General features: G+C 42.8%; 1 protein-coding gene across 4 annotated transcripts in view; it reads left to right on the top strand.

The window, feature by feature from the left end:
• The window catches only part of GRB2 (growth factor receptor bound protein 2), a 259,767-nt gene that overhangs the window by 232,894 nt on the left and 12,608 nt on the right, over window positions 1–14,265 (top strand). The window lies entirely within an intron of this gene.

Genomic DNA, 14,265 nt, shown 5'->3' with positions numbered 1-14,265 from the left:
GGGACCAGCCTTGGCCTGCTGAAACACTACCTTGGTTTGCAGTTGCGTGAAGAAAAAGATGCAAGGAGCAAAAGAGGCAATGCATCATTGTCAACCCTTCGAATATCTAGCGTGGTCTCCCCAGCAGGCTTTTCTTCATTGCCAGCTAACAGTCCACAGTGCCCTATAGTTAGGGATATAAGAAATATATAAGGAGGTAGGTTGTCAAAATAATATATCAATATCAAGCAAAGTTCACATGTATTGCAGTACAATCAGCCCAGTAGCCAAAGTTCTTATAGACAGCCAAAAAAGACACCTTTGGAGAAGAGACTTTCATCTGTCCTTGTTAAGTCTTCATTACGAGTTGTCTATAAACTCCAGTGGGCCTAGGAACAAAGGTTTTTTGGAATGAATTATTTTCTGAATTCCTTTCTTCCTTTTTCTTCTTTTTTTTGGTTCTGGGTGTCTTTGACCACCATTTGGTGGTATGCTTATCCCATGTATGATGTCACGCTGCGCCCCGGATGATGATGTGCGTAGTGGCCATCTTTGGATTTTGTTTTCCAGCCATTGGTTCTGGAAGGTACGGAGGAGCTCCCAAAATTTTGCAAGAAATATTGCTTTTTTTCAGGAAAATCTATAGAATTGCAGAAGACCGCGAGGAAAGGATGACGAGTGAGGAGGGGTCCCTTCTCCCCTTGTTTTTCCCAACAAGGGATGTCCCTGGAACCAGCCCTGTGGTCAGAGAATGAGGCCAGATAGAGGACATGGAAAATACCCCCTTTAAATTCTGCCCCATCGGCCATGCACGTTTGCGCTGAGACCCACACGAGGTCTAAAACTTCTGTTTCCCAAGGATCACTCTGACGAGGACTGCGAGACCTGTGCCACATTTGTCCCAAAGACCTTGAGGGCGTACTGAAGACAAAGGCTACGGCAAAGGCTAACATTATACCATGGCCACCCAAAGACCACAGGTATCTCTAAAGGACATCAGCCTGTCCAGCGACAACAAAAACATTGAGGCAGCTGAAACAGCATATGGTGGAAAGTTGGATGTCAAAATCTACGCCATAGATGTCAAGAGGAAACAGGCGGTTAAGAAGACGGTGTTTGATGGCGAAAGGAAAACCTAGAAGGTAACCAAGTCACCGAAAAGCAACAAACATTCTAAACCCTCTGACAAAATGTCTAGAAAGGTAGCCACAGTGCTGGAAACACTGCCCAAAGGTCAGCCAGAGACTAAAGAGGCCCACAGATCCCAATCAGGGAATACCAAGACTTCGTCAAGGCCCTCAACATTACCACCCGACCGAGATGGATCGAAAGAGGGCGCAAAACTCTTGACGTCGACAGACTTGTTTACGCCCAATAAAAGGCCTTTGCCGATGCCGAACAGAAGGCATAGGAGGTCGTAAAGAAGAAGAGAAGGCTGGAGGTTGAGATGGCAGCACTCCTACAAGGAAAGGGGAAGTCAGATGACTACTTGAGGGAATTTCGAATTCCAACAAAACGTTCAGCATTGAAGACGATCAGTCTGCCTTAGAAGCTCCTGCAGCACTGGAGCCACAGAAGGAAGAACCTGAAGAGGAGTTCTGCGAAACAGAAGAGACTGAAGGAGCTGGACTGTTTGTCTAACAGTAGTGGAACAATTTGGACTAGGTCTCCCCCAAAGAAGGGGTAAATATCTACCCTTCAAGACCTTCACCTCCAGACAACCTCTCCATGTACATCAGTCTCATCAAGAGTGCTGTGGACACCTGTGGTGTACAACTGGAGGAAGAAAAGGGAGACTCTTGTTTCCTCCTGGAAACTTTAAAGCCAGCTCACAAGGGGAACCTGTATTTGTCAAAGTTGCCCAGTATTCTGGCCCAGGGGAAGGAGGCAATTCGAGCATCTCACACTGCAAAGGCAGATAGGCCATGGTTTGAGGAAAAAGTACAAACCCAAGATCTAAGATGTATACAGGGGAAAGCACCAGCAGACTCTGTAATTGTCTCCACAGCAAGAAAACCCAACAATGCTCCCACATCAACAGGTCCTCCACCTGAAAAGAAGAGCAAAAGTCTCAGCATTGTGGTAAAGAAAATGAAGAGGGAGGCCGCAGCTCAGTGGCGCATTGCGAATTCAAACTCATTGTTGAACAGTTACGGCCACCTAAAGTGGGACAAGATGGAGTCCCTCATGCAACACTTTCCAGAGGAATACAAGAAGAGCACTAGCGCAATCATGCAGGAGGGGTAAAATATAGCATGCAAAATATAGCCAGTACGTGCCTGAAGCCTGCCTTGGACTCAGCAGATGCTGCCAATAGGCAAATGTTGACCCGGCACCATGCTAAGAAGGTATACCTGGTTAAGATTGTTGGGGATTAAGCCAGAGGTGCGAGCCTCAATTATGAACATGCCATTCACGGGAGACACCTTGTTTGGCCAAGCAGTTGATTAGTCTCTACAGCAGATAAATAAGGACAATGAGAAAACCAAGGCAATGGGAGCCCTACAGTTCAGAGGCTCATTCAGAAAGGGAGGGAGCACTACTGTAAGGCCAACAGGCAGAACACCGTTCCCACCAGGCCTGCAGCAACAACAGGCTCAAGGCAGCTCCCATCAAGCCACGCAACAATCAATGTACCAGCAGTGTCAACACCCAGCCAGGCAGCCCTTTCAGTGTGAGGAAAGGGAAGAGGCCAAACCCCCGTTCAGAGGAAGGAACAGCAAACAAGTGACTCATCTCGCAGTCTAGAACCCCACAAGTCCAGTGGGACGCAGAATAAAACACTTCCCAGGAGAATGGGAAAAAATAACATTAGACAATGGATTTTAAACTTGATACGTCATGGATACTGGATGGATTAACCAAGGAACTACCTCAAAACTCCCCGAAAACAGACATTTCGAAGAGGGGAAATCATACAATGAAGAAGGGAGGTGAAAGAACTCTTGCAAAATTATGCTATCCAAAAAGTACCACCAAGGGAGCGAATCAAAGGGAGAAACTCTTACTTTCTGGCTCCAGAACAAGACCTCTGATTCAACCTAATTCATTCATACTCTACATTGAAAAATGACAACACTTCAAGTAGTCACCCCTCTTCTAAAACAAGGGGACTCCATAGTTACCCTAGTTCTCAGGGATGCCTTCCTGCACATCCCAATAAATCGAGGACACAGGAAGTGCCTCAGATTCGTACCAGACAGAGTACACTACCAGGTCACAGTGCTAACATTTGGCATAAAGTCAGCATCAATTTTCTTTACAAAGTGCCTTGCTGCAGTACCAGCCTATCTAAGAAGGGAAGGAATATTGTATACCTTGACCTAAACAACTGACTATTGTTTTTATTATATTAATTATTATTATCAAACATTAATCAAAATTCTAGGACAGCTGGGTTTCTTCCTAAACCACTAGAAATCGTCACCACAGCCAGACAGGAAAGGTTGTTCCTGGGAGCGACCCTAAACTCAAGGAGAGCATGAGCACACCCTGTTCCAAAGAGGATAGAAGCAACGGCAGAACACATTAATCTATACTGGAAGGGGCAGTCTCTGACAGTGAGGACAGTCATGAAGCTAATGGGCATGATGGGGTCATGCATACCACTCATAACACATGCAAGGCTGCACATGCAACCCTTCCCAGAATGGATTTGCAACAAATGGTCCCGGGAGTTGGGAGGATGAAGTGGTTGTCACAGCAAGGGTATAGAAGGAAGCACAATGCTGAAAATCAGAACAAGTGACCTTAGGGAGACCATTAAAGACACCAGCTCCTACACTGACCATCACAACAGATGCATCCTACAAGAGTTGGGGTGCACACACTTGGAAGCTGAAAATACAGGGTCAGTGGAACAACTCAGATGCGTTGAAACACATCAACTTCCTGGAAATTAAGACAGTTTTTCTAGCCCTGAAGGCCTTCCGGACACACATCATGGGGAGAACAGTACTGCTACAAAGAGACAGCACAACAGCCATGTTTTACTTGATCAAACAGGGAGGCACAAAGTAGTACACCTTGAGTAAATTAGTGCAAGACATGGGCAATTTCAAAGAAGGTCAACCTCTCCACCGTCTATCTACCAGGATAGGAAAACACGGAAGCGGACAATATGAGTAGACAGGAAAAAAGTTCCCACGAATGAGAGCTGAAACAAGAAACTCTGGAGAGGATATTCAGGGTCTGGGGAAGACCGACAGATCTGTTCGCAACAACGGAAAACTCAAAATACCAAAACTTCACCTCCGACTGGTGCTGTGGAAACCTGGAAGGGAATGCCCTGTCACTAAACTGATCAGGGAGATTTGCTTACGCCAAAGTACTGGGAAAGCTAGTCAACCAGAGACAAACCTCCTCCTGACAGCCTCTCAATAGGCCAGAGAGATATGGTAGTCGAAACTACTATAGGTGTGTCCAGGGGATAAATATTTAGTGGAGAACCGGATCTTCTAACAATGCAAAAAGGGAGACTGTATCACCCAGAGCAAGCAACACTCAGCCTAGCCGCATAGTGCCTGAATACATAGAGTTCAGACATCTATATCTAAATCCCAGGACAATGGAAATCCTTAGGGAAGCAAGGAAACCTACCACAAGAACATCTTATACAGCAAAGTGGAAATGATACAGCCAATGGTGCAAAAATAATAGGAGAATGGAAACAAATGCACGTCTGGAAACGGTAAAACCCTATCTCACTCATCTATTGGATAGTGGCTTAACCTAGTCATCATTAAAAGTACATCTGGCAGTGATAGTAGCATACACCAGGGGCACCTCAGGTGACAGTTTCTTCACTTCCGCAGTAGTGAAGAGGTTTCTGGAGGGATCAAAGAGATTTTCCCCACAAAGATCAATTCCGGCAGCCATATGAAACTTAAACACAGTATTAACGCAAGTAATGGCAAAACCGTTTGAACCTATTCACAAAGCAGATCTCAAATCACTCACACAAGACTGCATTCCTTATTGCTAGCACTTGCAAGCACTCACGGGAACCGTACATGCAGATATAGAAAGACATGATGGTTCCCTGAACCAACCCTCAATTCCTACCTAAGGTAGTTTGCAGTTTTTATGTTAATCAAAGCCTACAGCTATTAGTGTTTTTTAAGTAACCGCAAACACAGATTGAAAGAGCTCTACACACATTGGATGTAAGAAGAGCTTTAATATATTATCTGCAGGAAACAAGAGAGTTCCATAACGGAAACCAGTTGTTTGTGTCCTTCGCAAAAGCAACCACGGGGTCGCCAGTAAGAAAGGGAAAAGTCTCTAGATGAATTGTAGAACCAATACTAACCTCAGGGGCTAGGGTGATGTTACCCACATGCCCAGGGAAGGGATACTGGTACATAATTTAATGCAAAGCATGTGAATCCAGAAAGGGATGCATGTTACAAAATTAAATAGTTACTTACCAGTAGGAATCATTTTGCAGCCTGAAGAGTTTTCTGAATTCACATGCGACCGACTCGCCTCCCCAGAAGTGGGAGATAATGCAACTAGGAAGGAGGGACAATCATACAGAAAAAAAGGATCCAAAGATCGCAAAGGAACATCTAGGGCGCCGTCTGACGTCGTACATGAGATAGTCATACCACCGAATGGTGGTCAACCGTGCCCTCAAGAAAATAAATAAATAAAAGAAGAAAAAGGAAGCAAAAAAATTCCAGACACAACCATTAGATAGCAGAATAATGCAAAGTATGTGAATCCAGAAACCCCTTCAAGCTGAAAAACGATTCCTACTGTTTTGTGCCATTTTGTTGCCTGGTCTGTTTCTTAGGGGATGGTTTTGTTACTCGGTTTAGTGTTATTAATGAAGATCTCTTCAAAGAAAATGAAAAAAATAGTTACCTGTAATCTTAATTCTCATCTAATCTTGGTTAAAGTCAAAAGCATCCATCTCTCCTGGTAGGAACAACAAAAAAGTTACTGTCCTCTTAAAAATAGCCTATTTTTGCATAAAATGTATCGCCAGAGAACGGTCACTTACAAGGAATTATGTGGTACTTGACACAGAATCTTGTTAAGTATCACATAATTCCAGAACAGTGTCCATGTTCCAGCTTCTAAAAGCACCTGCTACCTACATTGTCTATATCCTCTTTATTTTTTTCTTGGAAATTGTTTCTGGTCTTTAATTGTAGTGACATTATTTGGCCACTTGATCCTTTAGTTGCCTGATCTTATTTCGGTGTGAATCGCTTCAGTAGATTTTGAGAAATTACTGTTCCAGAAAAGGGTTGGTGGGTGTGAAAAGTTGGAGCTATTGTTATATTAATCCACAAACTGTCCAGGATGAAGGACAGACCCAAAAAGAGAATAATCTGACATTGTTGGACAAAGGATTTCAAGTCAGCAAACCCTAAATTGGATTTGCGAACCCTAATGCTCTGAATGGCCACAGTCGTAAGTGTAGAACATCAAAGTGACCCAACATTCCATTCCACCAGTTATAAATTTAAAAACGTGAAAAATATTAATGTTGCGTGGTCCACAAACTGCTCTTGGATTTTGTGCCCCTCGATAGGCACAGATCTCCCTGATTTGTGGTACTCATGGACCCATGTTGGATCACCTTCCATAGTCTACAGTCTTAGTACAGAGACAGCGGATTATTAAACTCATGAACCTGTGTTAGGTCCCCTTCCATAATACACCTGCTCATACATCAAATGCAATGCTTATGATTTGCAGTATTTATACTGCAAGTAATAGCACATAAAAGCACATGATAATATAAAAACATATACTGAAAGAAGTAAATAATACTATATTCATAGTTGTTTCTGATAGTGTTAATGGGATCCTATAGGTTAATATGTAATCTGACCTCTAAAATCATTTATGAAATGTATAATTGCATCCGTTACATCAAGGGTGAGTTCTTGACCATTGCATTTGCTTTTCGACTTATGGCTTGTATGTCTGTATGCAAGTTATGGATTATGGAGCTAAGAATAATTGGTGTGAAGTTCATTGTTATTTAGGTTTTGTACCCATAGCTTCTCTTTTACTGTAGTTTTTGCAGTAAAAAATATTTCTCCCTTTTTTCCCCAACCATTACTTAAAACCTTTAAATCAACATTTTTTGCCTTTAGCCTTGCTTATTTTCTGTTTTCGTACAGAAACTTTACCTTTCACAGAAATTCAATCTCTGCTTTGTGAAATGTCCTTTCTGTGTTAGAAAGCACAGGCTGATTCACTCATCATCTACCTAGGTTGTTACCATCTTTTTCATCTTCTGGAGAAATGTCCCCACTGACGGAAAATGTCATGAAAGATAGGGAGGAAATATATATATGTGGGCTCCAAGAAGATCAGATGTAAGGAGTCTACATCAAGAAGGTTAAAGAGGCATAGACATGGGGCTTCCTCTACCACTGTTTGTTCCATCGTGTCCTGGTGGAGATCTAAAGAGAAATCAAGACTTGGGAAATGTTGTCCTATATTGTCCACAGTCAACTTTGAAAGATGTGTCAACTTTGAGGCATTTAATGACACCCAATTTTTCAGTGTATAGTAGCTCTCTAAAACTGTCACGAGACTGGATTAGGAAACTAGAAGGATTCCATATTCTATGTATTCAGAATTTACCTAAATATACTCCTGTCTTTGGAGTAAAGTGTATATTTTTCACCTACTTCTCTTCCAAGATACTCGTTCCTAGGTGCACATCGCCATCAGCTTCTATGCATCAGCCCTAATCTAATGCCTGTGTCACCTTAACAGATTGTGGCACATTTTGGGAACTTTCTGCTCCTAGTTTTACTAAAGTAATCTGATATGCCCAGTGAACTTCGGGTAACTTTTTAGATTGAGCTTTGGTAGCGAGCAGCGGTATCTGCAAGACATTTTGTATTCAATATGGGTTTTTAACCACGCCCACTCTTGCCATTCATTCTTTGTTATGCTTCTCTTAAATGCTTCTCTTTTTTTTGGTGCTTGTGCTAAATGTTTCTCCTTTTGCATGCCATATTCCCGCCCAGGGGATTTCACTAAGGGAATATTTTTATTGCCCGTCACACTACGTCACGCTTCCTCCTGTTACCGCGTGTGATGGCCTTGCCTCCCTTCTCCCGTCTGGTTTAGATTTTGCCTGCTTGATAGATGGATCAGGCCACATGTCACAAGCTCTTTTTGAATACCGCAGTAACCATTGTAGACACAGTATCTTTTTGTTATTTCCTCTGGCAAAGTATCCACTTTCATTATTTATTAAGTGACAATGGAAGTAACGTCAGTACAGAAGAAGGTAAATGGTAGTGCTTTAGTTATATGTGGCAGGAAAAGACCAAATTATGAGGCAGGGTTGAGCAATTTCTGTGGCAAGAAAAGTACAGTTAAGAATTTACAAAGCCGATAGCTCTAACTCAAGCAAATGCGAGACCCATTGCATTGCCAATGTTTGTTTATTAGCAGTGGTTCACAAAGGTCTCATTTAATTGCAAGAGTTCATCAAGAATGCTAACCCAAGAAGTTACAATCCATACAAACATATGAGACATTTATTTGAAAACAATTACACTAGCACTCAAAAGGTGATTACAACGTGATATAAGTGGCGAACTAGTGCAAGATGCGTATTTACAAAACAGAATGAGCAATAATAGCAAGCTGCAGAGATGAGCTGGATGAGAATTGTTGATTCCAACTAGTAACAAGATTTCTGTAGTTATTGGCAAATTTGCTTAAGTATGTTGACAGCATTTCGGCATTACATGTTAATAAAAGTTCGTCATCAGGACAAAAGGTTATTCAAGGAGCATTGTATTAGCTGATAAAGGAAGGGAGACATTATTCTGAATTGTGCTATGAGTACAGGAAGTAGTTAAAAAAAAATGTAAATAGAGTAATATGGCCAACAATGAAAACACATACCACACATAGCTGTGTGAAAGAATTCTATTAATTAAATGCTTGGTACCCCAATATTGCAACAAATACTGGATCAGCGCAGCATGAATTATTTAAAGGTTAAATGGGAACGTGGTGCACAAGTGGGCTAAAATGAATGCATAAGGGAAAATACAAGTCCTAGTTGCATGTCAAAACTAAACTCTAAAGAGTCTAAATATTCTTTAACTCACCACGACGATGGCTGCAGTCTTTATGCGCTAGGCTTCAGAGGGGCAGAATGACTGTTTAAACTCCTGTGGTGGGGAGGGTAGCCTGATGTCAGAATGGATCAACCCACACCCATTTAAAAAAAAAAAAGAAAAGAAAAGAAAAAAAAATCCTGGACCCAAATTACATATCTAATGTTCCGTCCCTGTTTGAGCGTTGGTGCACCCTTAATTTGGTGAGCCTACAATGTACCAGTTTACAAAAAAATGCTCTGACGTGGTACCATCGTCGAGTAGAGGGCATTAGAGAAACTCCTGGTCACAGTTGAAACCACAGCACTTTTACAGGAATCTTGTTAAATAGGATGATGTCTGAGGGGCCCCTGGAGCAATGTGTCTCCTGCTCAAGGGGTAACCAAGGACTTGCACCTCCTCTATGTCCTGCACAGTCAGAGGATATTTTGTCTCTGTGCCCATGTTTGTAATATGGCGCAAGTGCAAAGGCAAAGTGTTCCTTCATTTGCATGGAACCACAACCACATGCTACTGAGTGAGTGTCCCCCTCAAGATCACAACGGCCTCATCCATATTGCAGAAGGGGGCACACAAGCATTTGTGGCCACTTCCGCAATACCAAATGCCGGTGGGGGAGGGTGATTGGAGGTGCCTATAAGGAGTGGGCACAAACACCTGATAGGCACTCGGTGACTTTCTTTAATATGGGCCATAATATACAGCATGGCGCCTAGAGCGATTTTATCCCTCCCCTGTGGGAGTTCAGACTGGGGGGGTATATTCCTCAATCTGCTGTCACAAGGCAGGGTAGAAATTCTATTGAGACCTAAGTCGTGGGTTTGCGGCCAGCTATTAGGATGGGCACAGTCCCACAGATTATTTTTGTTTAATGTATCCCTGTTGTCTAGTGTTCAAGTTTCCCAACATAACCCAGTTTCACTTGCAGCAAAAGTATCGGATGAAACTTTTTTAGCTGAAATATGTTCCAGCAAAACTTTTTTGCAATATCATTCTCTCACTAAAAGTGGGGGGTTTCTGAATTTTTCTTCTGCAAAATGTATTTAGCGGGATTTGGTGGCTCATTCATTTCATGTAGGTGTTATTTTACCAAATTGTCACATTTTTTAATCCTGGCAAGTTCACTCAGCCTGTCACCCTCATGAGGACGATCAAATGATGACGGCATTAATTATTCAATGGCATTTAGTGAACGTGCACTTTACAGATGCCATGTTAACTGAAGTGTTCCACTGCTCTTTGATTTGGTGAAAGCTTTGTGAAGTTGGTAAGTTATTAAAAACAAACTTCTTGATATACCCCTCCATTACTCCAGTCACTCCAACTAACAAACTCACATATTCGTGGCTCAAATTAACTCATAAGAATACTAAAACTGTACTCATATTTCCCAATGCTAATCCACCACTAATTCTTTTTGGGTTCCAGAGTAGCGTGCTACTTGCCGAAAAAACACTTCAACACCTCGTCAGGGGTAGTAAGCTCTATATAAATACTATTACAATACAATATGGAATTTACATTTTCATGGAATACTGAAAATGTAGCACAGAAATGTGCATACCAATCCTTACAGAAAAAAATATGAAAAATGTAAGCCACAATGGAGCTTTGCAGCGACTTACCAAAGTACCTGATACAATATTGTTCAAGGTGCAGCTGGCAGAGCAACCGTCACTATCTGACTGAAGGATTCAGCCCACACACACACTGATGTAAGTGATTGTGGGAGTCTGTTACGCTTTCACAAAATGATGGCCAGAACATATGTTGCATGTGCTTGAAAAAATTCAAAATAGAGAAGCAAAAATAATAATAGAGGGGAAACTAAGTACACCAAGCACCCACAACAGACATATCTCAAGTGACTAAGGGCCAAAAACAAGGTACCTCGCACATAGATGGAAAGGTATTTTATCAGAGAGACAGCCACAATGTGCTATTTCTGCTTATTAAGCAAGGTCTTCTGAAACTATTTCTAAGAGAGAAGTGATAGTTCTTTAAGAATTTCTTCAATTTTTTTTAAACAATTTTTTGGGGTTTTCTATTTTATATGCTTGTACAAATATGCAGTGTGCTAACATCTTAAAAAATATTGACTTCTCTGCGCACAACAATTAGAAAAATGTATATTACATGGTGGATACTGTATAACATTTGTGATGCGTGACGGTATGTGTTGCGTTTAGTCCACAACAACAGAAACCAGAATATATGAACCAAGCTGTGGCAGGCCTGGTCTTATTGTATAAATAATATGACTAAGGGCAGTTTGCGGGGTTAGTTAGTTAAAGGGCATAGCATGAGCTGCTTGACTTGTGGTCTATAAGTGTGGTGCCGAAGGCTTAGACAGGAGAGTTGCGCCTGCAGACTCATCCAGCTATCACAGCAACAATTTCTGGGTGCTAATGTGACTTGATGGGGGTGTCTAAGGTGGCCTTGAAAGTATTTCTACATTTTTGAAAAACATTAAAAAGTATATTGAATACACTTCATCCCACACATGAGTAAATCTAGGTGCCATATATGCAAATGGGAGGGGATCTTACCAGCATGTCAGCCTCACTAAAAGCGGTTAGTAGGTCACAGAAACAAGACCGGTGGCTACAAATATTCTAGAGAAAAATATATTTTTTTTTTGAAGAAACACTTAGGGGAAAGAAAAAAGAGGGATTTGGTGGAAGAAAACCTTTCCAACACAATAAATTGTAGGAAAGCACATAAAAAAGCAATTAAATTATAATAGAAATATAGAATTAAGTGAAAGGTACAAACTTCAATGAACATTACAAACAATATACATTAATCAATCAATCATCGGATTTATAAAGCACACTAATCACCAGTGAGGGTATCCAGGTGCTGTTGTAGCTGTGTCTGTCTCCGTCGAACAGCCATGTTTTAAGATCTCTTCTGAACTCCTAAATGGAGTGAGATGCTCTTAGGTGGGGTGGTGACTCTTCCAGGCCTTGGCTGCTAGGTATGTGAACGAGCGACCACTCTAGGTGCTGCAGCAAATTTGTGGTGTAATTGCGAGGGAGAGCGAGACAGAGCAAAGTAGTGTGGAGGGTTGGTGGAAGTGCATGCAGTGGTTGAGTCAAGCTGGTCCTAGGTTGTGTAGGGATTTGTAAGCAAAAGTCCTGAGCTTGAATTGGTATTGTTTGTGTATGGGTAGCCGCTGGAGGTTTTGTAGGTGAGGGTGTGTGATTGTTTCTGGAGGTCTAGGATGAGTCTATCACATGAGTTCCGGATGGTTTTAAGTTTTTCCGTAAATTCAGTGGTGAGTTCGGCGTAGAGCGCATAGCTGCAGTCTAGTTGGTTAGTTATGAGGTAGCCATTTGAAGATCTTGCGGGAGAATTCGGAGGGTGAGGAAGCAAGGCGGAGGAGATCATGTTGACCTGGTGCTTCATGTTGAATTTGTTGTCTATGGTGATTCCTAGGTTTCTGGCATGGTTGGGGCGGCTCCCAGCTTGGCTGGTCACCAGGAGTCGTCGCAAAGCAAGGCAGTGTTACCGAACAGAAGCACCTCCGTTTTGTCAGTGTTGAGTTTGAGGCATCTGTCCATTATCCATTTTGGGACACTGTTCATGCAGTTGTGGAAGCTGGATTTCGTTGTGGTGGGGTCCTTGGAGAGCATGAGCATGAGGATGAGCTATGTGTCATCAACATAGAAGATTATGTTGAGTCTGTGGTTTCTGACGATGTCGACCACGGGGGGTCATGTAGGTGTTGAAGAGGGCAGGGTAAATGATGATCCCTGTGTGATGCTGCAGAGGATATCCTTGGGCTTTGAGGTGAAGGGCGGGAGGTGGACTTTAAGTTCTGCTTGATAGAAAAGAAGTGAACCATTTAAGGGTTGTTCTTCTGATTCCAGTTTGGTGGAGCCTTGTGAGCAGTGTGTGGTGGGAAACTGTTGAAGGCCACAGGTAGGTCGAGGAGGATGAGGGTGGCAGAGTTTCCTTGGTCTATGAAGTCTCTTATATTGTCCGTGGCTGCAATCAGAGCAGATTCCATGCTGCGGTTAGAGTGGAAGCTGGATTGTGAAGTGATAAGGACATTGTTGTCTTCTAGGTAGGTCTTAAGCTGTTGGCTTGTGGCTTTTTCAAGTACTTTTGCTGGGAACAGGAGCAGGGAGATCGGCTAGTAGTTTTGGAGTTTGTTAGGATCGGCGTTGGGGTTTTTTGAGCAGGTGGTTGACTCCTGTATGTTTCCAGTCTTGGCTGTGCTGATTGAGGAGTTGAGGATGCTGGTGAGTTTGCTGGCGATGGTGCTGATGCCTGGTTGAACATGTGGTGAGGGAAAGGGTCTGTCGGGGATCCAGAGCGGATGGATATCATGTGGTCGGCGGTGTTCTGCATAGTGAGATGTTTCAGTTGGTGATGGTGCTGTTAGTGGTTGGGTCTGAGGAGCTCAGGAGATTGATGGTGTCAGCGTCAGAGGATTGGTGTGTGAAATGTTTGTAGATGGTGGCTATTTTATCATGGAAAAAGTCAGCCAGGGAGTAGCATGGTTTCTGTGTAGGGGTGGTGCACTTCTCTGATGTGGGTTGGTTGAAGAATTCTTTAACAATCTTGAAAACGTCTTTGCTGCGGTTGGAGCTGATTTGTATGTGGGTGTTAGGGCTTATTTCCTGGCATCATTGATGCATTTGTAGTATAGGCTGAGCTTGTTGATGAAAGCGGATCGGTCGATGGAGTCCTTTGTGGAGCGCCGCCTTCTTTCGAGCTCCTTGCACCTGCCCTTGGCAGTTCTAAGTTCTGGTAAGTGCCAGCTGGCTTGCTTGGTGTGAAGGGGCGACAGCATCTGCGCTGTTTGAGATCCATGTGGTGAAATTTCTGGCAGCTGTGCCCGTCTATGTTGGGATGACAGTGTGGTGAGTATTGAGGGCATCACACCATTTGGTTTCAGATATCTTGTTCCAACTTCAATGTGAGGTGCAGGCTGGTCTCGCTGCATTGTAATGGGCCTATGCCAATGTGAAGTGTACAGTGGATTGAGCCGTGCAGGTGAGTGCCGAGGTATGGTCGAAAGAGACTTGCTGGAGGTGAAGATTAGGCCAGTGTGTGTCCAGCGATATGCGTGGTGTCTGTCACAATTTGGTTGATTCTGAGCATGTTCATGTCATTGAGGAGATTCATGGTGTTGGCGTTGTTGGCATGAAAGTTCATGTCT

This window comes from Pleurodeles waltl, chromosome 7 (assembly GCF_031143425.1).
Source record: "Pleurodeles waltl isolate 20211129_DDA chromosome 7, aPleWal1.hap1.20221129, whole genome shotgun sequence".
Taxonomy (NCBI): domain Eukaryota; kingdom Metazoa; phylum Chordata; class Amphibia; order Caudata; family Salamandridae; genus Pleurodeles; species Pleurodeles waltl.
The sequence above is the reverse complement of the archived record's forward strand: the minus strand, read 5'-3'. Positions and strand labels throughout refer to the sequence as shown.